The sequence below is a fragment of the Bufo bufo genome, chromosome 3 (assembly GCF_905171765.1).
Source record: "Bufo bufo chromosome 3, aBufBuf1.1, whole genome shotgun sequence".
Lineage (NCBI taxonomy): Eukaryota > Metazoa > Chordata > Amphibia > Anura > Bufonidae > Bufo > Bufo bufo.
In genome coordinates, this window is record NC_053391.1 from 60,605,319 (window position 1) to 60,632,150 (window position 26,832).

A 26,832-nucleotide genomic window follows, 5' to 3' on the forward strand; every position below is an offset into this window, starting at 1 on the left:
TTCCTGGTCCTCCGGATCATAGATGTCCTTAAATTTGTGGGCAGTGGCCCACGGGGCTCAAGGGGCAGCTGGAGCAATTGGGCCCAGGGCAGCTGCCCCTTTTGCCCCGCGTTAAAGGCGGCCCTGACTTTCCATGTTGTGGGACTATTTGTACACTTCTAATAAGTTTTTGGTGGCTGCAAATATGACCTGAAGGTTTTTCAGGTTCGCCGGCCATTAAAGTGAATAGGGACCGCCGCGAACGCACGGTTCGGGAACATTTGATCGCCATGGCTGATGCTTGTTCATCACTATCTGTGACTGTGTGAACTGACACTTATATTGTTGGTTCTTTGGTTCTGGTTACTCCTGGTTCTGGTGCGATTACCATTTCCTGATCTGTTCCTGGGTGTGGCTTATCAGGCGCCCTCGTTATTGCAACTATTTCTGTCTGTGACCTGGGGTCTTGTGGTCTTTCTGTCTTGTGCCTTGCTAGGAGCAGCACCTTGCTGCTGACCCAGGGGGTTTTGCCATCTGCCCTTCTGTGTGGTGTTGCCTGATAAAGCATTGATGCATCCCTATCTATGTTTTTCCTGATTACCTGTACCTGTTCTGATCCTGTCTTGTCTGTAAGCCTGGCAGTTCCACTGCTTCTGATCCTGTCTCTTCCATGTCTAGCCTGGAAGCTTTTAAATGCTTCTGATCCTGTCTGTTTCAGGTCTAGCCTGCTTTTTATCTTGTCTGTTCAATGTCTTGCGTGACAGTGCTACTGCTTATGATCCTGTCTGTTCCATGTCTTGCCTGGCAGTGTAACTGCTTATGATCCTGTCTTGTTGCATGTCTAGCCTGGCAGTGCTTAATTGCTTTTGATTCTGTCTGTTCCATGTCTAGCCTGGCAGTGCTTAACTGCTTCTGTTCCTGTCCTGTGTATGTTCAGCCTTCATGAGAGGGCTCCTTGGTTCTCTGGAGGGAGGACATCTAGTCAGTGTACTGCTCTGCATGTAACTGCTATGCTTCCACTCTGCATGGGTCCAGGCATCTGCTGGTGTTCTGGTTCCCGTTTGTCTTTTCTGTACTGTGTCCTGTGAGGTTTTGTTTGGGTTCCAGTCCTTTGTCTGTGTATAGCACTGGTGCTTGCACCAGTGTGGTACTCTGCAGGTAGGGGCCAAGTGTACCAAGACCAACCTGGAGATGCGAACAGTGAGCCCTCGGCCAAATTCATCCCCACCACCTGGGGCTCTGTGAAGAATGGGGCTCACTGGCTCTTCACCCTCTGGGGTTTGCCTCTAGTCTACCGGTGCACTTGGTTCAGTGGTAGTGCCAGGGGTGGACTGGGAACTAAATGTGGCCCTAGAAAAAAACTAAAAAATGGCCCCATGTTGCAGGCAGGTCCATACTGAAAGAAGGCAATATAATTTGGCAGGAACAATAGAAGCAATAGGGCCGGAAATACTTTAGGGCAGAGCAATATACCTCCCCAGCAGAACCAAATACCACAGTGCAGCACAAAATACTGCCACCTGTGCTACAGCATTCAACTATATAGCTGTCCGGAGGACGTCTATACAGTTGAATTCAGGAGGGCTGCTGCTCCCTCTTAGGCAGTGGACCACCAGGAAATTTGCCTGTAGAGTCTATGGCCAATCCACCCCTGGGTAGTGCTACCACTATTGCTTAACCGGCTTGTCCTGCACTACTGTCATTTTCCTTTATTACATGTGTAATAAAGTATTCTGTTGGTTTCAAGGTCTGTCTCGTCATGTTTGCGAGACCTTCCTGAGATCTGTCTGTCCTCCAGAACGTGACACAGAGTGTAGAATCTTGGCTTTATAACAAGGCTAAGAGTACAGCTAAGAGGACAAAATCTAAACGGAATTAGAGCAGGTTGAAGGGAGAGCTAAATATTCTGTACTTACAGCTCTCACTTCAGTCTGTGTAGAGGAGGAAAAGGGGCTGGAGGGAACAGTGTGCACAAATACAACTACATTGTGATGTGTCGTGCTACATTCATTCAACATTTTTTATAATGATAATCAATGGTGTCAAACTGCAACATATGACATGCTGCGATGTGACAGTTGCACAAAAAATCCAACTTGGATGAATTTTTCACGACTGTTGTGTCGCAGTATGTCGCACGTTGAAGTGCGACACCATTGACTATCATTATAAAAAATGTTGCGTAACTTCCCAGATGCATGAAGTCGCGCAACACATGTCATTGTTGATCCCTAGCCTAACCTGCAGTACCTATGAAAACATCTAAAATCACCTGCTCTCTGTCATTCCATTCCAGCTCCCTAGTTCTCTTTACCAGTCTTCCGTCCCTGTCTGTACACTTCCAGATGTCCTGGATCACATGTGCCTTTAAAGCCAATGACTGGCCTCAGCTGTGATGTGTCGCCAAGTGGCGCGTGACACAGCAGTGAGCTTAGGGAATTGTCAGTGCTATTGGCTGCAGTGTGCAGGGAGTAGATGACCACTGAAGGGAGCCAGAACAAAACAAAAGATAAAGTGTAAAATCCCTTTAAGACTAAAATGTACACTGCTCAAAAAAATAAAGGGAACACTTAAACAACACAATGTAACTCCAAGTCAATCACATTTCTGTGAAATCAAACTGTCCACTTAGGAAGCAACACTGAGTGACAATCAATTTCACATGCTATTGTGCAAATGGGATAGACAACAGGTGGAAATTATAGGCAATTAGCAAGACACCCCCAATAAAGGAGTGGTTCTGCAGGTGGTAACCACAGACCACTTCTCAGTTCCTATGCTTCCTGGCTGATGTTTTGGTCACTTTTGAATGCTGGTGGTGCTTTCACTCTAGTGGTAGCATGAGACGGAGTCTACAACCCACACAAGTGGCTCAGGTAGTGCAGCTTATCCAGGATGGCACATCAATGCGAGCTGTGGCAAGAAGGTTTGCTGTGTCTGTCAGCGTAGTGTCCAGAGCATGGAGGCGCTACCAGGAGACAGGCCAATACATCAGGAGACGTGGAGGAGGCCGTAGGAGGGCAACAACCCAGCAGCAGGACCGCTACCTCCGCCTTTGTGCAAGGAGGAACAGGAGGAGCACTGCCAGAGCCCTGCAAAATGACCTCCAGCAGGCCACAAATGTGCATGTGTCTGCTCAAATGGTCAGAAACAGACTCCATGAGGGTGATATGAGGGCCCGACGTCCACAGGTGGGGGTTGTGCTTACAGCCCAACACCGTGCAGGACGTTTGGCATTTGCCAGAGAACACCAAGATTGGCAAATTCGCCACTGGCGCCCTGTGCTCTTCACAGATGAAAGCAGGTTCACACTGAGCACATGTGACAGATGTGACAGAGTCTTGAGACGCCGTGGAGAACGTTCTGCTGCCTGCAACATCCTCCAGCATGACCGATTTGGCATTGGGTCAGTAATGGTGTGGGGTGGCATTTCTTTGGAGGGCCGCACAGCCCTCCATGTGCTCGCCAGAGGTAGCCTGACTGCCATTAGGTACCGAGATGAGATCCTCAGACCCCTTGTGAGACCATATGCTGGTGCGGTTGGCCCTGGGTTCCTCCTAATGCAAGACAATGCTAGACCTCATGTGGCTGGAGTGTGTCAGCAGTTCCTGCAAGACGTAGGCATTGATGCTATGGACTGGCCCGTCCGTTCCCCAGACCTGAATCCAATTGAGCACATCTGGGACATCATGTCTCGCTCTATCCACCAACATCACGTTGCACCACAGACTGTCCAGGAGTTGGCAGATGCTTTAGTCCAGGTCTGGGAGGAGATCCCTCAGGAGACCGTCCGCCACCTCATCAGGAGCATGCACAGGCGTTGTAGGGAGGTCATACAGGCACGTGGAGGCCACACACACTACTGAGCCTCATTTTGACTTGTTTTAAGGACATTACATTAAAGTTGGATCAGCCTGTAGTGTGTTTTTCTACTTTAATTTTGAGTGGGACTCCAAATCCAGACCTCCATGGGTTGAAAAATTTGATTTACATTTTTTAATTTTTGTGTGATTTTGTTGTCAGCACATTCAACTATGTAAAGAACAAAGTATTTCAGAAAAATATTTAATTAATTCAGATCTAGGATGTGTTATTTTTGTGTTCCCTTCATTTTTTTGAGCAGTGTATTAGATTACATTACAGGGGTTAAAATGCATGCCGTAAATTTATGACGGTTGACACCAAGGGGTTATTTTCTTTTAAAAAAAGATTTACATTTTCCATATAGAATGTCAGATAAAGGAATTCTATATGAATAAGAAAGAAGACTTTGAGTTATAGACGGAATGGAGCACAATAGATTTACGTGCGAATAAGTGATGTGATTAAGTGACTATTTACAGATAAGAGACCATACACGACACAGTGTTACTGAATTATGTAATCATTTATATGTTAATGAGGAAAAATGTACATTGAATTCTTTCTGTGCTTTTAAACCGGAGAAAGGATTGGATTAATGAAACAGTATTTGGAATGACTCGGATTTATGGGTTTCATCTCCTTTGTCCTTGCATGCCTTAAACTATAAGATAGCGTGATAAAATAACAGACAGGTAACCAATGTTACATTAGAGAATAGCAACCACAGTAATATGAGCATAAAATAACACTCTTTTTTTTTTTTCTCTCTCCTTATTTTGCTTTTATAAATCCCACTTGCGGAGTGAGAGCCTACTGAAACCATTATAAAAACAATACCCGTTATATTTCAATTAAAGGCTTATAAGCTGTTGCTTAGGAGCAGCTGAAAATAATATTCAAATTGTGTCAAGCCACTCAGTGGTAATGACTGTACAAAGTGTTCTCAGACAACCAATAATCAATGGCCGTTTATGGCTGCCTTACTCATAAAACCTGGAAAACAATCCGCCCATTCCATCCACACACTCTTAGCCACTTGGGGCTACAGAGTAGCACCGAGCAATTACCAGATGTAATTAGTCCTTAAAATAAAGAAGGATGTAATAGTAATTAGTGATGATCGAGCATGCTCGGCAGAACACCTGTTCGGCTCGAGCATCTCGATGCTCAGCACATGGCGGTACTCGGCCGAGTACCGCATGTGCTCGAGCGCCATGCTCGAGTCTCCTCCCCGCACGTTTCTTGGCTGCTACGCAGCCAATACATGTGCAGGTAAGTACTAACCTCACTGTAATACCAATAGCGTGATTAGCTGTCCGAAACGCGTCATCGGGTGCTATATAGCACCTGATGACGCATGTTCGGCTAATTTGTAGTCAGGGAGAGCTGAGCATAAAAAAAGGGACAGACAGTGTAGGAAATGTAATAGAATATTTTTTTTGGTATCAAAACATTTCAGAGACCCAAAAGTCCTTGTAAGGTCTATTGTGTGGGACAGCAGCAATATATATATATATATTTAGGATAGTGTAATAGGCCGCTGCGGACAGTCAAATTATTCGCGCCACATCTCCTGTTTAAAGTGTGCGCATCCCAAAAATATCAGTGGCATCCAGTTCACTTTTTCCTGTAGACGGTGTCCGCTGCGAACAGTTAAATTATCCGCGCCATATTTCCTGTTTAAAGTGTGCGCATCCCTAAAATATCAGTGACATCCAGTGTACCTTTTTCCGTAGACCGTGTCCGCTGAAACTGTGCCACCAGCATGATCCGCCACATGGCATCCAAGCACCGTAATAAGTGGGACGAACTCCTGAGTCCACAATCTGTGTCTGCGGATCAAACCACTGCCTCCTCTTACCGTATGTTACGTGCTGGCCAATCCCCTGTCGAAGGCGCAGGCCCAGATGCCAGCACCATCAGCGACCACATCCACTTCCATATCCCAGCGCAGAGTCCAAATGACCTTTCCCAAGGCCTTTGAACTCAAGCGAAAATACCCAGCCACCCACCCACAGGCCATAGCACTAAATGCACAGCTTTCAAAATGACTGGCCCTGGAAATGTTGCCATTTAGGCTTGTGGACACTGAGGCCTTCCGCAGCCTGATGTCGGTGGCTGTCCCGCGGTACTCTGTCCCCAGCCGCCACTATTTTTCAAGGTGTGTCGTGCCCGCCTTACACCAAAATGTGTCCTGTAACATCACACGTGCCCTGACCAACGTAGTTACTGGGAAGATCCACTTAACCACGGACACATGGACAAGTGCATTCGGCCAGGGACGCTACATTTCCCTGACGGCATACTGGGTGAATGTTGTGGAGGCCGGGAACGAGTTGTACCCTGGGATGGCACAGGTGCTACTGACGCCAAGGATTGCGGGCCCTACGTCGATCAGGGTTTCCGACAGCACCTACGTTAGTGGCTCCAAACCCCACTTCTCCTCCTCCGCCTCCTCCTCCACTTTCACCTCTGATTTATCCGTGTTCAGCACCTGTCAGTCATCAGTAGGTAGCTGGAAGCAGTGTAGCACTGCAGTGGGGAAGCGGCAACAGGCTGTGCTAAAGCTGATATGCTTAAGGGACAAACAGCACACCGCTGCAGAGCTCTGGCAGGGGATAAGAGACCAGACTGAGCTGTGGCTCTCGCCACTAAACCTAGAACAAGACGTGGTTGTGTCTGATAATGGCCGTAACTTGGTGGCGGCTTTGGAGCTCGGCAAGCTCAGACACATCCCATTGTCTGAGCTTGCTGGTGAAGGTGTGCCGCATGAGTGCACATTTCTGCAAGTCAACGACAGCTTCAGACGGTCTGTTAACGCTGTAGCAGCGCTTGAAATTGCCAGCTCACCAGCTGTTGTGCGACGTGAGCATGCGCTGGAACTCCACGTTCCACATGTGGGCCAGGCTTTGTGAGCAGCAGAGGGCAGTAGTGGAATACCAGCTGCAACATGGCCGTCGCCTTTCCAGTTAGCTTCCGCTATTCACAAGCGAGGAGTGGGCTTTTATGTCTGACCTCTGTGAGGTTTTAAGAAACTTTGAGGAATCAACACAGATGGTGAGCGGCGATAATGCTATTATCAGCGTAACCATCCTACTTCTGTGTCTACTCAAACTCTCGCTGCTCACAATTAAGGACAACGCTTTGTATGTGGAAGAGGTGGAAATGGGGGAAGACATTACACAGGGTGATAGCCAGACCACCCTCAGTTCGTCTTCTCAGCGCGAATTGGACGATGAAGAGGAGGAGGAGCAGGAGACGGTTGCCTCCGCTACAGAAGGTAGTACCCATGGAAGTTTAATTCCATCTGTTCAGCGTGGGTGGGAAGAAGAGGAGGAAGAGGATGAGGAGATTGAGAGTGATCCTCCTGATGACGACAGCAAAGTCTTGCCTGTTGGTACTCTGGCACACATGGCTGACTTCATGTTAGGCTGCCTTTCCCGTGACCTGCTTGTTATACGCATTTTAGACAACACGGATTACTGGTTGTTCACCCTTCTCGACCCCCACTACAAAGAGAACTTCTCATCTCTCATTCCTCTGGTGAAGAGGACGAGCAAAACAGTGCAATACCAGAAGATACTTGTTGAAAAATTGCTCCAAAACTCTCCATCTGACAACGCTGGCGGCAGAGTCCGTAGTTCCTTAGCCAACCGAGGAGTGGAGACAAGGGGAACACACAGCAGTTCCAACAGAGGCAGGGCAATGCTCTCCAAAGCCTGGGACAGTTTCATGACACCCCGCCAGCACCCTCACCTGATGCGCAGCCTAGTGTCACAAGGAGGGAAACATTTTGGAAGATGGTGAAGGAGTACATACAAGGCCGTCTTTAACAAGGGGCAAACGGGGCAGCTGCCCTGGGCCCAGTTGCTCCTGGGGGGCCCAAGGCAGCTGCCTCTTGAGCCCTGCTAGCCACTGCCCCGGGTGTCAGGCTGTCAGCTACTGTCACGGAACCATGAACCAGACGTACAACAAGAGATAAGTGAAAATAAGAAGGCTTTATTGAAAATAAAGCTGTAAAGCAAAAGTCCAAACGGATGGTGAAACCGAGCAGAGTCTTTGCGAAGCCAGAGGTCAGGAACCAGAAGGGTAGTCAGACGAAGCCAGGATCAGGAACCAGCAGGGTAGTCAGACGAAGCCAGGATCAGGAACCAGCAGGGTAGTCAGACGAAGCCAGGATCAGGAACCAGCAGGGTAGTCAGACGAAGCCAGGATCAGGAACCAGCAGGGTAGTCAGACGAAGCCAGGATCAGGAACCAGAAGCAGCAGCAGTCTAGAAGCATGTGAACACAGGAGGACCAAGCAAGGAACTGAAGCCACAGACCTCCTATATATATGAGCTAGGCATCCAGCTCCTCCCAGGGGAAGGAGGAGCCGCAGGGTGGAAGGCTACAAGAAACCCAGAACCCAAGATGGCCGCCAGCACATGTCAAACGAAGGAGAGCAGCAAGCAGGTAAGACCATGACAGTACCTCCCCCTCAAGGGCCCCTCCTCCGCGGAGCACAAAACGGTTTCTGAGGGAAGCGTGCGTGGAAGGCTCGGAGCAAGGCAGGAGCATGGACATCTGCGGAGGGAACCCAGGAACGCTCCTCTGGACCATAACCACGCCAATGGACCAAAAACTGCAACCGACCGCGGACCAGGCGTGAGTCCAGGATATTGCTCACCTCATATTCCTCACGATTGCCCACTTGGACCGGACGAGGCCGAGGAACCGAGGAAGTGAAACGATTACACACCAGTGGCTTCAACAGGGAGACATGAAACACGTTGGAGATCCGCATGCCAGGAGGAAGCGCAAGGGCATAGGCTACCGGGTTTACCCTGCGAAGCACTCGGAAGGGACCAACAAAGCGAGGCGCCAGCTTGGGAGTGGGCACTCGAAGGTTGAGGTTGCGGGTGGACAACCATACACGGTCTCCGACCTGGTAGGAAGGAGCAGGCGCTCGTCTGCGATCAGCCTGGAGTCTCTGGCGCTTCGCAGAGACCTCAAGGGACTTCTGGATCTGTACCCAAGAAGCACGTAGGACGGAAAGGTGATCCTCCACAGACGGAATATCCTGGGGAGAGAATACCTCCGGTAACACGGCAGGTTGGAACCCATAATTGGCCATGAAGGGAGACGTCCCAGAGGAAGAGTTCACCGCCGTGTTCCTGGCAAACTCAGCCCAAGGCAGGAGGTCAACCCAATTGTCTTGGTGATCGGAGACATAGCAACGAAGGAATTGCTCCAAGGCCTGATTGGATCGTTCTGCGGCCCCATTGGACTGAGGGTGGTAGGCCGAGGAGAAGGAGAGATGAATCCCCAACTGGGAGCAAAAGGCGCGCCAGAACCTGGACACAAACTGACTCCCCCGATCCGACACAATCTCCTTAGGCAAACCGTGCAACCGGAAGACCTCCCTGGCAAAAATCGTGGCCAACTCTTGTGCAGAGGGTAACTTCTTGAGAGGAACGCAGTGGCACATTTTGGAAAACCGATCCACAATCATGAGAATGACCGTATGGCCTCGGGATGCAGGGAGGTCCACAATGAAATCCATCCCCAGGTGTGACCATGGGCGCTCCCCGGTGGCTATGGGTTGCAGAAGGCCCAACGGAAGGTGCCGAGGGGACTTACTCTGGGCACAAACGGAGCATGCCGCTACATATGCGGCGATGTCGGAACGTAGGGAAGGCCACCAGAACAGACGTGAAACAGCCCAGGACAGCTGATTCTTTCCAGGATGCCCCGCGGTCTTGGAGTTATGGTAGGTTCGCAACAACCGAGTGCGCAACTCCTCAGGCACAAAACATCTGCCGTTGGGTCTCCCAGAGGGAGCACCAGATTGAGCCGCCAAAATCTGCTCACCCAGGGGAGAGGTCAGGCTGGTGCGAATGGCGGCCAGGATCTGATTCGGAGGTATGACCGAAGTCGGAATCGACTCCTCCCTGGACAGCTCGGAGTACTGCCGTGATAAGGCATCCGCCCTGATGTTCTTGGAACCGGGTAGGTAGGAGACCACGTAATTAAAACGTGACAAGAACAGAGCCCATCTGGCCTGACGTGGTGTCAATCTCTTGGCCTCAGAAAGGTAGGTCAGATTCTTGTGGTCCGTCAGGATGAGAACCGGAACCACCGAACCCTCGAGCAAGTGCCTCCATTCTTTAAGGGCCTGCACGATGGCCAATAACTCCCTGTCACCAATCTGATAGTTGCACTCCGCGGAAGACAGTTTCCGGGAGTAAAACCCACAAGGAAGCAGAGGACCCTCTGGTGTTCTACGCTGAGACAGAAGGGCGCCTACTCCCGTCTCAGACGCGTCCACCTCGAGGACAAAGGGCAACCCAGGGTTGGGATGCGACAGAATCGGAGCCGACACAAAGGCGGACTTTAGGGCCTCAAAAGCTCGGATGGCCTCGAGCGGCCAGACCTGGGAATTACTGCCCTTCCTGGTCAGATCCGTGAGAGGCTTGGCCAGCATGGAAAAGTCCCTGATGAACTTCCGATAATAATTGGCGAAGCCCAAAAAGCGCTGCAGGGAACGAAGACCACTGGGCTGGGGCCACTGTAAGACAGCCGAAACCTTCTCAGGATCCATGGAGAACCCCTCAGCGGAAATGATGTAACCTAAGAAGGTTACCTGGGATCGGTGAAATTCGCATTTCTCAAGCTTACCGAACAGCTTGTTCTCTCGTAACCGTTGCAACACTCGTCTGACATCCAGAATGTGGGCCTCCATGGATTCAGAATATACCAAGATGTCATCCAAATAGACTACCACACACTGCTGCAACAGGTCACGGAAAACATCGTTGATGAATTCCTGAAAGACTGCGGGCGCATTGCACAACCCAAAGGGCATAACCAAGGATTCGTAATGACCGGTCCTGGTGTTAAACGCGGTCTTCCACTCATCGCCCGCCTTGATCCTTACCAGGTTATATGCCGCCCTCAGGTCGAGTTTGGTAAAGACCGTGGCCCCTTTAAGGCGATCGAACAGCTCGGAAATCAAGGGTATCGGGTAAGCGTTCTTGATCGTGATGCGATTGAGACCCCTGTAATCGATGCAAGGCCTCAACTCACCGCCCTTCTTTTTCACAAAGAAAAATCCAGCCCCTGCCGGGGACGAAGACTTGCGAATGTGTCCGCGTGAAAGCGCCTCCCTCACGTACTCCTCCATGGCCTCATTCTCCGCTACCGACAGTGGATAGACTTTGCCACGAGGAGGAACGGCACCAGATTGTAACTCTATGGCACAATCGTATGGGCGGTACGGAGGTAGGGCAACCGCGCGCACCTTATCGAATACATCCCGGTACTCCTCGTATTCAGGAGGCAACAGAGAGTCCGAGGAAGTACACAGCAACTTGACAGACCCATGGATGCAACTAGCCCCACACTGCGGTGACCACGAGAGGATCTCGACCGATCTCCAATCGAAAGTCGGATTATGCTTCCGGAGCCAGGGGTACCCCAAGACCACCGAGTAGTGTGGAGACGAAATAACCTGGAGGCAGATCGACTCTCTGTGAACGGCACCAATGGCTATCCCCACTGGAAGGGTCTCATGAGTCACGTGTGGCGGCAGAAGGGGTCTGCCGTCTATCGCCTCAAGAGCCAGTGGGGAACCTCGAGCCTGCAGAGGAATGGAATTGGCGGCAGCGAACACACTATCAATGAACAAACCACCAGCACCAGAGTCCACCAACGCCTGGGTCGTCACCGAGCCCCCGACCCAGGAGAGGACAACAGTGATCAGTGGTTTGTCAACACGGGAAACCGGGGACGAGGAGACTCCACCCAAGATCTGCCCCCGACAGGATCTCAGGGTACGAGCGTTCCCCGGACGGTTCGGACATGCCAACCGAAAATGCCCACCGAGACCACAGTACATGCATCGGCCCTCGCGTCTCCGGAGTGCCCTCTCCCCCTCGGACAGGCGAGCAAACCCCAGCTGCATGGGTTCACCCCCAGACAAGTCATCCCCAGGAGGCGTGGGAGGAGAGGGAGGCACGGGTGGGACAGCAAACGTAGGCACCAATCTGTTAGAAGACCTCCGCAGGTTCTCCTTAAAGGAAGGTCTCTCCCTGAGTCTGGTGTCAATCAAAATCAGGAAAGAAATAAGAGACTCGAGCTCAACTGGTAGGTCCTTAGCTGCAACCTCATCCTTCAAGGCATCCGAGAGACCATGAGAGAAAGCAGCGACCAGAGCCTCATTATTCCAGCCCACCTCTGCTGCCAGGGTACGAAACTCAATGGCGTATTCAGCTACGGATCGTGAACCCTGTCTGATGGACATAAGGAGCTTCGCAGCAGAGGCAGCACGAGCCGGCACATCGAATACCTTCCGAAGAGAAGCAACAAAACCGGAAAACTCGGCAACCACCGGATTGTTGTTCTCCCATAAAGGGCTGGCCCAGGCCAAGGCCTTGTCCGAGAGCAGCGAGATCAAGAAGCCCACCTTTGATCTCTCAGTAGGAAAGGCATGTGGCAGCAACTCAAAATAAATGCCCACCTGGTTAAGGAAACCTCGGCACTGAGTTGGATCTCCCCCAAAGCGCTGTGGAAGAGGGGCAGAACCGGTCATACCCCGAAACACCGCAGGCGCAACAACAGGTGTCGGGGTAGACTCTGGCGCAACAACCGAAGCGGCAGTAGGAGCGAGCCCAGGAGCGACAACCGACCCATCGGCAACGGGAGCGAAATGAGCCGTGCGTTCAAGCAGGGTTTGCAACGCCACAGCGAACCGACCCAACAGGTGATCCTGCTGATCAAGTCTGGCAACCAGCGTGGGTAGCGAGGATGGCCCTGTACCGTCAGAATTCATGGCTTGGTCCTAATGTCACGGAACCATGAACCAGACGTACAACAAGAGATAAGTGAAAATAAGAAGGCTTTATTGAAAATAAAGCTGTAAAGCAAAAGTCCAAACGGATGGTGAAACCGAGCAGAGTCTTTGCGAAGCCAGAGGTCAGGAACCAGAAGGGTAGTCAGACGAAGCCAGGATCAGGAACCAGCAGGGTAGTCAGACGAAGCCAGGATCAGGAACCAGCAGGGTAGTCAGACGAAGCCAGGATCAGGAACCAGCAGGGTAGTAAGACGAAGCCAGGATCAGGAACCAGCAGGGTAGTCAGACGAAGCCAGGATCAGGAACCAGAAGCAGCAGCAGTCTAGAAGCATGTGAACACAGGAGGACCAAGCAAGGAACTGAAGCCACAGACCTCCTATATATATGAGCTAGGCATCCAGCTCCTCCCAGGGGAAGGAGGAGCCGCAGGGTGGAAGGCTACAAGAAACCCAGAACCCAAGATGGCCGCCAGCACATGTCAAACGAAGGAGAGCAGCAAGCAGGTAAGACCATGACAGCTACACAGGCAGCATACTGTGAGAGCTGTGATTCTCTAGGACCTTAGCTGACATCATCACCATGTGACCAGTAACCTAGCAATATTACTGGTCACATGGCTGACTTCATGTTAGGCTGCCTTTCCCGTGACCTGCTTGTTATACGCATTTTAGACAACACGGATTACTGGTTGTTCACCCTTCTCGACCCCCACTACAAAGAGAACTTCTCATCTCTCATTCCTCTGGTGAAGAGGACGAGCAAAACAGTGCAATACCAGAAGATACTTGTTGAAAAATTGCTCCAAAACTCTCCATCTGACAACGCTGGCGGCAGAGTCCGTAGTTCCTTAGCCAACCGAGGAGTGGAGACAAGGGGAACACACAGCAGTTCCAACAGAGGCAGGGCAATGCTCTCCAAAGCCTGGGACAGTTTCATGACACCCCGCCAGCACCCTCACCTGATGCGCAGCCTAGTGTCACAAGGAGGGAAACATTTTGGAAGATGGTGAAGGAGTACATACAAGGCCGTCTTTAACAAGGGGCAAAAGGGGCAGCTGCCCTGGGCCCAGTTGCTCCTGGGGGGCCCAAGGCAGCTGCCTCTTGAGCCCTGCTAGCCACTGCCCCGGGTGTCAGGCTGTCAGCTACACAGGCAGCATACTGTGAGAGCTGTGATTCTCTAGGACCTTAGCTGACATCATCACCATGTGACCAGTAACCTAGCAATATTACTGGTCACATGGCTGACTTCATGTTAGGCTGCCTTTCCCGTGACCTGCTTGTTATACGCATTTTAGACAACACGGATTACTGGTTGTTCACCCTTCTCGACCCCCACTACAAAGAGAACTTCTCATCTCTCATTCCTCTGGTGAAGAGGACGAGCAAAACAGTGCAATACCAGAAGATACTTGTTGAAAAATTGCTCCAAAACTCTCCATCTGACAACGCTGGCGGCAGAGTCCGTAGTTCCTTAGCCAACCGAGGAGTGGAGACAAGGGGAACACACAGCAGTTCCAACAGAGGCAGGGCAATGCTCTCCAAAGCCTGGGACAGTTTCATGACACCCCGCCAGCACCCTCACCTGATGCGCAGCCTAGTGTCACAAGGAGGGAAACATTTTGGAAGATGGTGAAGGAGTACATACAAGGCCGTCTTTAACAAGGGGCAAAAGGGGCAGCTGCCCTGGGCCCAGTTGCTCCTGGGGGGCCCAAGGCAGCTGCCTCTTGAGCCCTGCTAGCCACTGCCCCGGGTGTCAGGCTGTCAGCTACACAGGCAGCATACTGTGAGAGCTGTGATTCTCTAGGACCTTAGCTGACATCATCACCATGTGACCAGTAACCTAGCAATATTACTGGTCACATGGCTGACTTCATGTTAGGCTGCCTTTCCCGTGACCTGCTTGTTATACGCATTTTAGACAACACGGATTACTGGTTGTTCACCCTTCTCGACCCCCACTACAAAGAGAACTTCTCATCTCTCATTCCTCTGGTGAAGAGGACGAGCAAAACAGTGCAATACCAGAAGATACTTGTTGAAAAATTGCTCCAAAACTCTCCATCTGACAACGCTGGCGGCAGAGTCCGTAGTTCCTTAGCCAACCGAGGAGTGGAGACAAGGGGAACACACAGCAGTTCCAACAGAGGCAGGGCAATGCTCTCCAAAGCCTGGGACAGTTTCATGACACCCCGCCAGCACCCTCACCTGATGCGCAGCCTAGTGTCACAAGGAGGGAAACATTTTGGAAGATGGTGAAGGAGTACATACAAGGCCGTCTTTAACAAGGGGCAAACGGGGCAGCTGCCCTGGGCCCAGTTGCTCCTGGGGGGCCCAAGGCAGCTGCCTCTTGAGCCCTGCTAGCCACTGCCCCGGGTGTCAGGCTGTCAGCTACACAGGCAGCATACTGTGAGAGCTGTGATTCTCTAGGACCTTAGCTGACATCATCACCATGTGACCAGTAACCTAGCAATATTACTGGTCACATGGCTATGAGGTCATCAAGGTCCTTTCTACCAGGAGTGTTGCTGTAGAAGTTTGTCTTAAAGGGTTTCTACCACTTAGTTTTCACATAATTAGCTTTCAGACACTAGCGATCAGCTAGTGTCTGCTCTACCAAACAATCCTAATGTAATAGCTTTTGGTGCAGCCGTTTCGCTAAAAAAAGAACTTATATTGATATGCTAATGAGCCTCTAGGTGCTATGGGGGCGTCATTAGCACCTAGAGGCTCGGTCTACCTTCACAAAATGCGGCCGCCCAGCGCGTCCCTCCAGCCCGCCCATCTCCTCCGGAATGCGATCCTCCCTGTGAGCCAGCGGACGAATTCTGGCGCATGCGCCGTGTGCGTCTGTATTCGGCGCATGCGCAGTGAATGTCTGACCGCTTTCTGCACAGACATCTCCACTGCGCCTGTTCCTCGGAGCACTATGATGTCATCGGTGCAGGCGCAGTGGAGATTTCTGAGCAGGGAAGCGGTCAGACATTCACTGCGCATGCGCTGAATACAGACGCGCACGGCGCATGCGCGAGAATTCGTCCGCTGGCTCACAGGGAGGATCGCATTCCGGACGAGATGGGCGGGCTGGAGGGACGCGCTGGGCGGCGGCATTTTGTGAAGGTAGACCGAGCCTCTAGGTGCTAATGACGCCCCCATAGCACCTAGAGGCTCATTAGCATATCAATATAAGTTCTTTTTTTAGCGAAACGGCTGCACCAAAAGCTATTATATTAGGATTGTTTGGTAGAGCAGACACTAGCGGATCGCTAGTGTCTGAAAGCTAATTATGTGAAAACGAAGTGGTAGAAACCCTTTAACTGTGGAGCTTTTTTTGTGAAGATTACATCAAAAAAAGGTGACAGGGGCTGTTATGCTAATATACTGTAAACTACTGTATAGTGGGGTGCTGTATAGTGTGGGGGCCTGTATACTGTGGGGGCCTGTATACTGTGGGTGCTGTATATTGTGGAGTGCTATACTGCTGTACTGTATAGTGTGGTGGGCTGTATACTGTATACTGTGGGTGCTGCATATTGTGGAGTGCTATACTGCTGTACTGTATACTGTGGGGGGCTGTATACTGTGGGTGCTGTATATTGTGGAGTGCTATACTGTTGTACTGTATACTGTGGGGGGCTGTATACTGTGGGGGGCTGTATACTGTATACTGTGGGTGCTGTATATTGTGGAGTGCTATACTGCTGTACTGTATAGTGTGGGGTGCTATATTGTGTATAGTTTGGGGTGCTGTATACGGTGAGGTGCTATACTGCTCTACTGTATACTGTGAGGTGTTGTATACTTTGGGCTGCTATACTGCTCTACTATATACTGTGGGGTACTGTATAGTGTGGGGTGCTATACTGCATACTGTGTGGTGCTGTATACTATAGGGTGCTATACTGCATACTGTGGGTTGCTGTATACTATAGGTTGCTATACTGAATACTGTGGGGTGCTGGGGTGCACTTTAATGCTAGGGTGAGCCAAGCCCTGGTCTCCTTCCTGCAGAGCGGTGCCCACTTCCAGCCTGAGCCCAGCTGCCCAGAGCACTGATCCTGAGCCGCTGGAGTCTTCAGAACTGGAAGTATTTACAGTCATTCACTGTACTCTACCAGATGTGTGGATTTTTAGTGTGTGTGTTGTGGTGGAGGGCGTAATTGCCTGTTAAGGTATGGGAAGGCGGGATCCAGGGGGCCCAAGTAAATTTTTGCCCAGGGTCCAATCAATATTAAAGACGGCCCTTAGTACATAGCAGACCGTGTCAGCATCCTCAATGATCCCTCAGCGCCTTACAGCTACTGGGTGTCCAAGCTGGACACGTGGCACGAACTGGCGCTCTACGCCTTGGAGGTGCTGGCCTGCCCTGCCGCCAGCATTTTGTTTGAGCGGGTATTTAGTGCTTCTGGTGGAAGCGTATCCGCCTGTTAACTGAAAATGCTGACAGGTTGACTATTATAAAAATGAACAAGGCCTGGATTGACCATGACTTCTGGACTCCACCAGAGGAAAGCTGATTAACATGAAGGCACTTTAAATATGGTGCTTATAATGTAGTAAATACATTGTATTCCAATGCACCCCTCCCACCACAAACAAGGGTATATGGTTGAATCTTCCTTTTCTCATCCTCCTCCTCCTCTTCCATCATATCAACACATGCTTATTCGTCGCATATAATCCCCTCGCATATATGCCTTTCGCATACAATTTTTTACAGGGTCAGCTCAGCTGCAGGCCCTCGCATATAATGTTTTACAGGGTCAGCTCATTAGCATGCACTTGCATATAATTTTTAAGAGGGTCAGCTCACCAGCAGGCCTTTGCATATAATGTTTTACAGGGTCAGATCACCAGCAGGCCCTCGCAAATAATGTTTTACAGTGTCAGCTCAGCTGCAGGCCCTCGCATATAATTTTTTAGAGGGTCATCTCACCAGCAGGGCTTCGCATATAATGTTTTACCTGGTCAGCTCACCAGCAGGCCATCGCATATAATTTTTTAAAGGGTCAGCTCACCAGCAGGCCTTTGCATATAATGTTTTACAGGGTCAGCTCCCCAGCAGGCCCTCACATACAATGTTTCACAGGGTCAGCTCACCAGCAGGCCTCCACCTAAAATCTTTTGCAGGGTCAGCTCACCAGCAGGCCCGCACCTAAAATCTTTTACAGGGTCAGCTCACCAGCAGGCCCTCGCATATAATATTTTACAGGATCAGCTCACTAGCAGGCCCTCACATATAATTTTTTAGAGGGTCAGTTCACCAGCAGGCCTTCACCTACAATCTTTTACAGGGTTAGCTCACCAGCAGGCCCGCACCTAAAATCTTTTACAGGGTCAGCTCACCTGCAGGCCCACACCAAATTATACCTAATTGGTAATTTGTGAGCATGCTGCCTTGCTTGGATGTGGTAGCCGTAGCTGTTTCTAAGGCTCACTCTCCGGAATCGAACCCTGATTCCCCATTACCCATAGTCACCATGGTTTGCGCTGACAATTACATCGAAAGTTGATAGGCAAGACATCCGAATGGATCATCGCCGTCACGGAGACGTGCCATCGGCCCCAGGTTAACTGGAGTGACCAAAGCAGCAGCAGGCCATCGCCCATAATGTTTTAGATGGTCAGATCAGCAGGCCCTTGCTCCTAATGTTTTTGAGGTTCACTAGCAGGACATCAATCATAATTTTTAAAGGGTGTGTATGATGCCCTCCTTTATGTGTAACTAAGGTTGTATTGGAGTGCCTCTTCCTTGTAATTGTTTGCAGCACTTGCACTTTGTATACAAGTAAATATTCAGGAAAGAATGTTTTCCATCAATTTTTTTCTTGCTTTTGTGTGTATTATTGTCATTATGTAAAAGTGTCGTACTATTCGGACAACATAGTTCAAGCAGCGACCAGCGAGTCCAAGATGCATCCATACATCCTCCCCATGCTGTTACAGAACAATTTCGGTGGTGTTACCAGTGACTTACCGACAATTTCTGACATTTTCTTTTGAACCAGGCACCCTCCCCTCTTCAGAGCAGGGGCTACCTTGGTTAATGCTCGGGTTCTCCTATTGACTTCCATTATACTCGGGTGCTCAGTCGAGCACCCGAATATCGCAATGTGTTCGGCCAGAGCACCCGAGCACTACGGTGCTCGATCAACAATAGTCCACACTGAGAAATACTGCTCCAAATACAGCTTGTACTTCACCATAGACTGTGAACAGGCACCATAGGTTAACTCCTGTCTCACATTGGGTGCTAATGGAGTCTATAGGCTGAGGTAACACTCTCGTCTCCACTAGTCTCTCCGTATAATCTCTCAACACACTGGGTTTCTGTTGTTCCTCTCTTAAGGCTTACCATCAGGCAGGCCTAGTCCTAGCTTTGGTTGACCAATTCTTTTGTCTGACTCTGCATTCTGGCTGGGGCGTCTGACTTTTTGGGTCTGACTCTGGATAATGGAGTTCTTTGGCTCTGCTGCCACCCACCTGATGCCACACACCTGCTGTTTCTGCTGCCATCTTCTACTACTGCCACAATCTTGTGCTGTTAGTGCCAGTGCTATTTCCCCCTCCTCCTCTCTCTGTGACTGGGTTACTATGTTGACTCCTCATGCTGTTGCCACCCTCACCACTCTGTTCTGAGGTCACTAGTGTCCCTGTTTGGCCGTTGACATCACAATTTATTTTACCCTTCTTCTGATCTGTCAGAAGAACTTAAAAATGGAATACACTACAGATCCTGTCTTTGGAGCATCCATAAGGTGTCAATCACACAGTCAATATTTTGCATCAGGATTTCATTGTGATCTGGAAGCCAAAAGCAAGACTTGGTCCAAAACACAGATGCAAATATTTCCATCAACTGTCATCTCTGATTAGGACCCATTCCTGTTTTTGCCATATAAGTACTGATCAATTACTGACCAAATACTGACCGTGTGAAGGCTGATGTTTATAAGAACAGGATTTTTTTTGGGATTATTCTTCTAATGGATCAGAAAAATAAAAAAATAAACAGGGACTTCAACACAAACTTACCTATGACACCCTCCCCACTCTGTCATAGGGCCACTACTTTTATCAGTGGCTAGTAAAATAGGTTATCTATCATTTTATGCGGTAACAGCAGATGGTATAAAATGAGATACCTCTTTCCCACTATAGTAGAATCAGTGGCTAACACAACAGGTTATTTATCAATCAATGTGGACACCCCAGAAATTGTGAAATGAGTAAGCTCTTTCCCACTATATTCGAATCTTGGGCCACTGCGGGGTTAAGTACATTATACCTGACGCTAACATTAATCTGTAAGGCTGAGATCACACTTCAGTTATTTGGTCAGTTAATTACAACAGTTACTGTACAGTGAGCCAAAATCAGTAGCCAATCCTACTCACAAATAAGGTATAATGAAGAGATCTGCACCTGTTCTTTTTGTTTGACCCATAACTGACCAAATAAGTGGTGCAAACTGAGCCTAATAGTGACGCACAGTCATTCTACAGCTAGCAGAAATGATTCAAAAGCATGTGTTTGCACCACCACAACATGGATTAAAAAAAACTTTATTGGAGCTGCCTCCATATCATTATTTTGTTCCACTAAAGAGTCATTGGGAGACAGCTCCTGCAGGGGAGCACACAGTTTTTTTTTTCTGTACTAAAGGCCACTATATGCTTTTTTTTTGTTTAGCTAGGGATTAGCTAGGACTGTTGGTGGCCTGCATGACGATGCGATCGTCTATATACTGTATAAGACCTCCCTGTCATACTGATGCACAGTAACTGATTCACTACCAGAGAGGACTAGCTTTGCATGTTGCTGCAATGCACAGTTATGTACACTGAGATACACTCTCTGCAGGCGGGAATATAGCTGACTTAATGTGCTTAATGACAAATTAATTTGAAACAAAGCAAATTTCTTGGAGAAATTTGGCGAAGCATCCAAATCAAATTTTTTTAAAAATTCGCTCATCTCTAGTTAGGAGGTTAATATGTTAATATGTTAGTATGTCTCAGACACAATAATGAAAGATTGATTGTGTTATAGAAACCCATTACATTACCTGTGGTTACTCCTAAAACATCTTGCTGAATGCCAGATTATAGTCTCTAATCCCCAATAACTGATTCTCTTTTCATTGGTAATAATCCAGGAAGATTAGTAATATATCTTACTGTGTGAGATGCCTGCTTATTGTGTCCTCTGGAGGAAAACGCAGCAAGAAATTTTATTTCCATGCTCATCCTTAGTAAAATAATTGATACTTCTGCTCTTTCTCAGCTCCCTCTATCCAGAGGGGATACAGTGTTGTTCAGCCTATTGATGAGATGAGCCCACTATACTATACCAAGAAACCACACAACATTCAAACGAATGTCCTAAATCAAAAATATGTGTCTTCCTTAGATTAATAGACTGTAGATACTATCATGTTTAAATTTATGGCATGCAAGCTATATAAAACCGGTTTTTAAGACTCTGAAAATGAATTATGGCTATAATTATAAAAAGTAATGCATGCATCTTAAACTTGTACACTGATATGCACTGATGTGCCATTGCTATAAATTCTATAAAATCTTATAATCCTTTGGTAACGGCAACAAAAGTTTTAGAGAGGAAAAGTCAATCAGCTCCTTATTTATCAACCATTTATCATAATCACTGTGTTTGCAAGGAACTTTTAAGGCGAGGCAAAAAATGTGCAATTTGCAGGTAATTAGAACTTCTCTCCAGTTCAATGACTCATAAACATGTAATTACAGGTGTGAAATGACAGCAATAAAATGTACAAGCAAATGTTGAAAGTAGAATTTAAAACATGCTGCCCTGTTTCATAAAAGTCAATTCTGAAACTCAGCATCTCACTTTGTGGCTTGTCATTAATCTGATTGACAGTGACAGGTTGGAGCTCGAGACACTAAAACTCAAGGGGCATAAGCGATAAGAGTTTTCATTATTATTATTATTATTATTATTATTATTATTATTATTATTATTATATTTTTGTTGCACACCAGATTACAAACAGAATCAGCATAGAATCTGCAATCCAGATACATAAACCAGCTATAATTCATTATAACCTCTTATATGTTATTATTTCGGACATTTTTGGATGCAGTTATACCAATTATGTTTTTTTTTATTATATGGTAAATGGGGAGGAGCTTGAATTCCTTTTATATTTATGGGTTTTATTTTTATTTTTATAAAAAAAAAAAAATATTGTCCCCTGTGGAGAATTGAACTTGTGGTTTCTAATGCTCCGAAATATGTAGGTAGTTCAGTTTATTATGGTTTCACATAAACACTAATTGCCATGGCAGCAGCTGCATTTACATTGCAGGAAGGCCATTCAGGGTCAAAGAGGAAGAACTCTCCCTCAGTGTCACCTCTCAGATGTTGTATTCGCTGTTGACCATAGCATCTTAAAAGGCTGGGTGTCAGGAAATTATACAGCCACAGCTATTCTGGGAGGGTTCTTATGCAAGCCGTGGTTGGTCAAGCTACAGATTAAAAAAAAACGCCAAAATCAGTGAGATAACAAATTATCCTAACAGTGTAACTTGATACCAACTTTAAGCTTTAGAAGCTTTGCAGATTGTTCAAACATGCCTGTGTGATAAGCTTGATGTTAACGCACCAGGAGTTAATTTAAAGCCAGATAGATCTGTAAATTGGAGCTTGGACTCAGAGCCAATCAGGTTCCTAACTGGACGTCTAATCCCAAATACAGGTGGGGGGATTTAAGTATGGTGCTGTTTTGCCTGGGATTTTGGTCCAGGCTCCTGTTATTTGTTTGTTCAGAGCAGTAGGACATTTCTGTTAGGCTTTCCTGTTTATTTACATTGGCTTGTTTCTGGATTAACCCTTTGTATACTGATTAGGTTTTTAAAGGGTTTTTAGGTCATCAGTATCTGATCGGTGGGGGTCCAACACCCAGGACCCCTGCTGATCAGCTGTTTGAGAAGGCACCGGCACCTCTGTGAGTGTAGAAGCCTTCTCAAGGCTTACCAAGCACAGTGCTCTACATTGTACAGTGGCTGTGCTTGGTATCGTGCTCAGCCCAATTCACTTCAATGTGGCTGAGCAGTGACAAATGAACGTCACATCACTCGTCCTAGGGAAAGCAGCGAGAAGGCCGCAGCGCTTCTCAAAATAACTGATCCATGGGGGTCCCGGGTGTTGGACCCCTACTGATCAGCTACTGATGACTTATCCTGAGGATAAGTCCTCAGTATTAACATCTCTGAAAACACCTTTAACTGTTTCTCCTGGCTTTGACTCCTCAGTTTTTTTCTGGTTTAATCCATTGTCTACTGTCTAACCGGGCTCTGGTGAAAACCCAGGGGTAGCCTTAGATCTAATAACCAGAGTAGTGAAGGAATCTAGGTAGCAGATTAAGAGTTTGCTGGCATTGGTCCAGGCCACTGCAGACGGGTCTCAGCAGTGTCGTACAGATGCCACCCACTGTGTTTGGAATGGACTCCATACACTTCTCGCTCACCTGTGACATACTGTACTTACATGTCAAGGTGTGTAAAGAAGTAACATAACCAGTTGATATTCTTTCATTAAGTACGTTTCTTCCAGATGGCTAACAGGATACACAAGGGACAGAAAAGTGAGCTACAGGCCAGCTGGTTTGTCAGTCAAACACTCCCATTGGAAAATATTTAAGAGGGTCCTCCTCCCATCATGTGTCACCTATGATGTGCAGTGGACCATTGGAAACATTAGAATGGGAATAAGACTTATTTTATTATTTTACACTAAACATTTTTAAAAACATTTTAATAGGCCAGAGGACTCAGTTATGTTATAGGTATGTTTTTCTTAACACATTTGTTTGTCAAATTACTGATGGTTATTATTTTGGCACAGAAAACATCAGATTTCAACAAAAACACAAATTATACCAGTGTGCTAACAATCACATGGTAAACTATAATAACATGTAAATGATATAGATTAATAAATTGCTGTTTATGGCCAGCTGAGTAACAAAATTACAGGGTATGTGTTCCCGTAGACAGCGATACAATAGGCAGTTAAACACCTAGTTTAAGATGACTTAAAATCTATGCTGTGAACATTTAGGGGGGAATTTATCATTTGCAGTTTTTTGTGTCCGTTTTAAAGTTGTGCATGATTTTTTTTTTTTTGGCAACACCGCCCCCTCCCCACTCCAAACCGGACCTCCTGATGCTGGCTCCCTGCTCCTTCTCCTCCAGATTACCTATAAAAAACGACAGCCTTTTCATACCAAAAATACAGAGTTTATTCAACAAATATGTAAATAACAACACTATTAAAACATACATAATTAAAATCATGATAAGTTTACAGGAATGGGGAGACATCGCTGGGCAGCAAAATTTGTTATTTAAATTCCATGATATCAAAACGAATGGCATCCACTGGGCTCCCTCGATGTAAACATCACCTCAGCTACGGTAACTCTTACGTCATGGCAAATGGCCACATGACCTAAGGGGATACGGTCTCCGCTGCGGCCAGTGATTGGCTGATATCAAACTGAATATTTACATCGAAGGAGCCCAGCAGAGGATCGAAGGCTGGGAAGAAAAGGAGCAGGGAGCCAGCACCAGGAAGCGGGTAAGTAATCCAACCTTTACAGGTCCAGTAATGGGTGTGTGTGTGGAGGGCTTTGCCCCAAAAAAAAAAAAAGCATCCTCAACCCCGTTAGGCTACTTTCACACTCGCGTTTGGTGCGGATCCATCATGAATCTGCACAGACGGATCCGTTCAGATAGTACAAACGTCTGCATCCTTTCAGAACGGATCCTTTTGTATTATCTTTAACATAGCCAAGACGGATCCGTCTTGAACATCATTGAAAGTCAATGGAGGATGGATCCGTTTTCTATTGTGCCAGATTGTGTCATAAAAAACTGATCTGTCCCCATTGACTTACATTGTGTGTCAGGACGGATCCGTCTTTGACCTGTGAATTTGTGATGGTGTGCCTAATCTATAATGGGGGGCACAGTAATAATGCAATTGGCCTAAGTGTAATATGGTTTCGCTACTGTCAGTGAAACTATGTCAGGGGGTTGCTTATCGTGGAGACGCAACTTTTATGAGACTATTACAGTCATACATAGTACCTAGTGTAATCCAAGTCTAATCACAGTAGTTACTTTAAAACAATGAACACTTTGAAAATAAGTGAGATTTGGCATTGTGAATAAATTTGGCATTGAGAATTTTGCGCAAATAAAGATGTGTGCTGTAGGAAGGAACAAGGGACCATCATTGATGGTCGGTAGGTGTCACCGAGGTTCCTGGCCTCAGTGAGGTAAGAGGAGGTTTAAGGGTCCATTCACACGTCCGTTGTTTCTTTCCTGATCTGTTCCGTTTTTTGCGGAACAGATCTGTACCAGATCTGGACCCATTCATTTTCAATAGGTCCTGAAAAAAAATCAGACATTGAGCTGTCCGATTTTTTTTTAGGACCCATTGAAAATGAATGGGTCCAGATCTGGTCCAGATCTGTTCCGCAAAAAACGGAACAGATCAGGAAAGAAACAACGGACGTGTGAATGGACCCTAAAAGCAGTCAGCACTGTCAGGTGGGGTGGATTACCTCACTCTGACAGTGGAGCTGTAGAGATCTCTGAGGTGTGAGGACCGCGTGTCAGGCGAGCAGGCCGCCTTACAGTCTGCAAGTGGACTTTCTGAGGCTGAACATTCAGCCAAGTGTGAACTGACCCCCAGGATACCAGGTGAACGTTATTTTGTTTTTCTGTGTGTGAACAAGCACCAAGCCTGAAATGTGTGAAGTGTGAATAAACACTGAAGATTGATTTAAAACCTGGTTCGTTGCCTCTATACTGCGTCCACTAACCTGCGTCCCAGAGCGAACCCCCACAGTGCCGAAACATCAATTTTCTGCCAAAAAAGAAACGTACTATGAAAAATAAATGACCTACTGAATGTCGAAATTATAGAAAAACGAACACGTTTATTTCAAAATTAAGATTAGTGGCTGAGAGTGAGATAGCAAATTTATTAAGAGAACCATACATCTTAATAACGTTCATGTATCTTGGGAAAGGTGAGAAAAGTAGAACATTTGTGGCCAGTGGAGCATGTGTGAAACTTTAAGGCCCCTTTCACACGGGCGAGTATTCCGCACGGATGCGATGCGTGAGGTGAACGCATTGCACTTGCACTGAATACCGACCCTATCATTTCTATGGGGCTGTTCACATGAGCGGTGGTTTTCACGCATCACTTGTGCGTTGCGTGAAAATCGCAGCATGCTCTATATTCAGCATTTTTCACGCAACGCAGGCCCCATAGAAGTAAATGGGGTTGCGTGAAAATCGCAAGCATCCGCAAGCAAGTGCGGATGCGGTGCGATTTTCACGCACGGTTGCTAGGAGACGATCGGATGGAGACCCGATCATTATTATTTCCCCTTATAACATGGTTATAAGGGAAAATAATAGCATTCTGAATACAGAATGCATAGTGAAATAGCGCTGGAGGGGTTAAAAAAAATAAAAAATAATTTAACTCACCTTAGTCCACTTGTTCGCGCTGCCGACATCTCCTTCTGTCTCCTTTCTTCAGGACCTGGGTAAAGGACCTGTGGTGACGTCACTCCGGTCATCACATGGTACGTCACATGATCTTTTACCATGGTGAATCACCATGGTAAAAGATCATGTGACGTACCATGTGATGACCGGAGTGACGTCATCAAAGGTCCTGTTCCTGTAATTAATGCTCACCACAGGTCCTGTTCAGTAAAGGAGACAGAAGGAGATGCCGGGCCGCGATCAAGTGGACTAAGGTGAGTTAAATTTTTTATTTATTTTTTTAACCCCTCCAGCGCTATTTTACTATGCATTCTGTATTCAGAATGCTATTATTTTGCCTTATAACCATGTTATAAGGGGAAATAATACAATCTACAGAACACCGATCCCAAGCCCGAACTTCTGTGAAGAAGTTCGGGTTTGGGTACCAAACATGCACGATTTTTCTCACGCGAGTGCAAAACGCATTACAATGTTTTGAACTCGCGCGGAAAAAACGCGGGTGTTCCCGCAACACACCCGCACATTTTCCCGCAACGCCCGTGTGAAAGAGGCCTAAAGCTTTTTAAATCAACAAATCC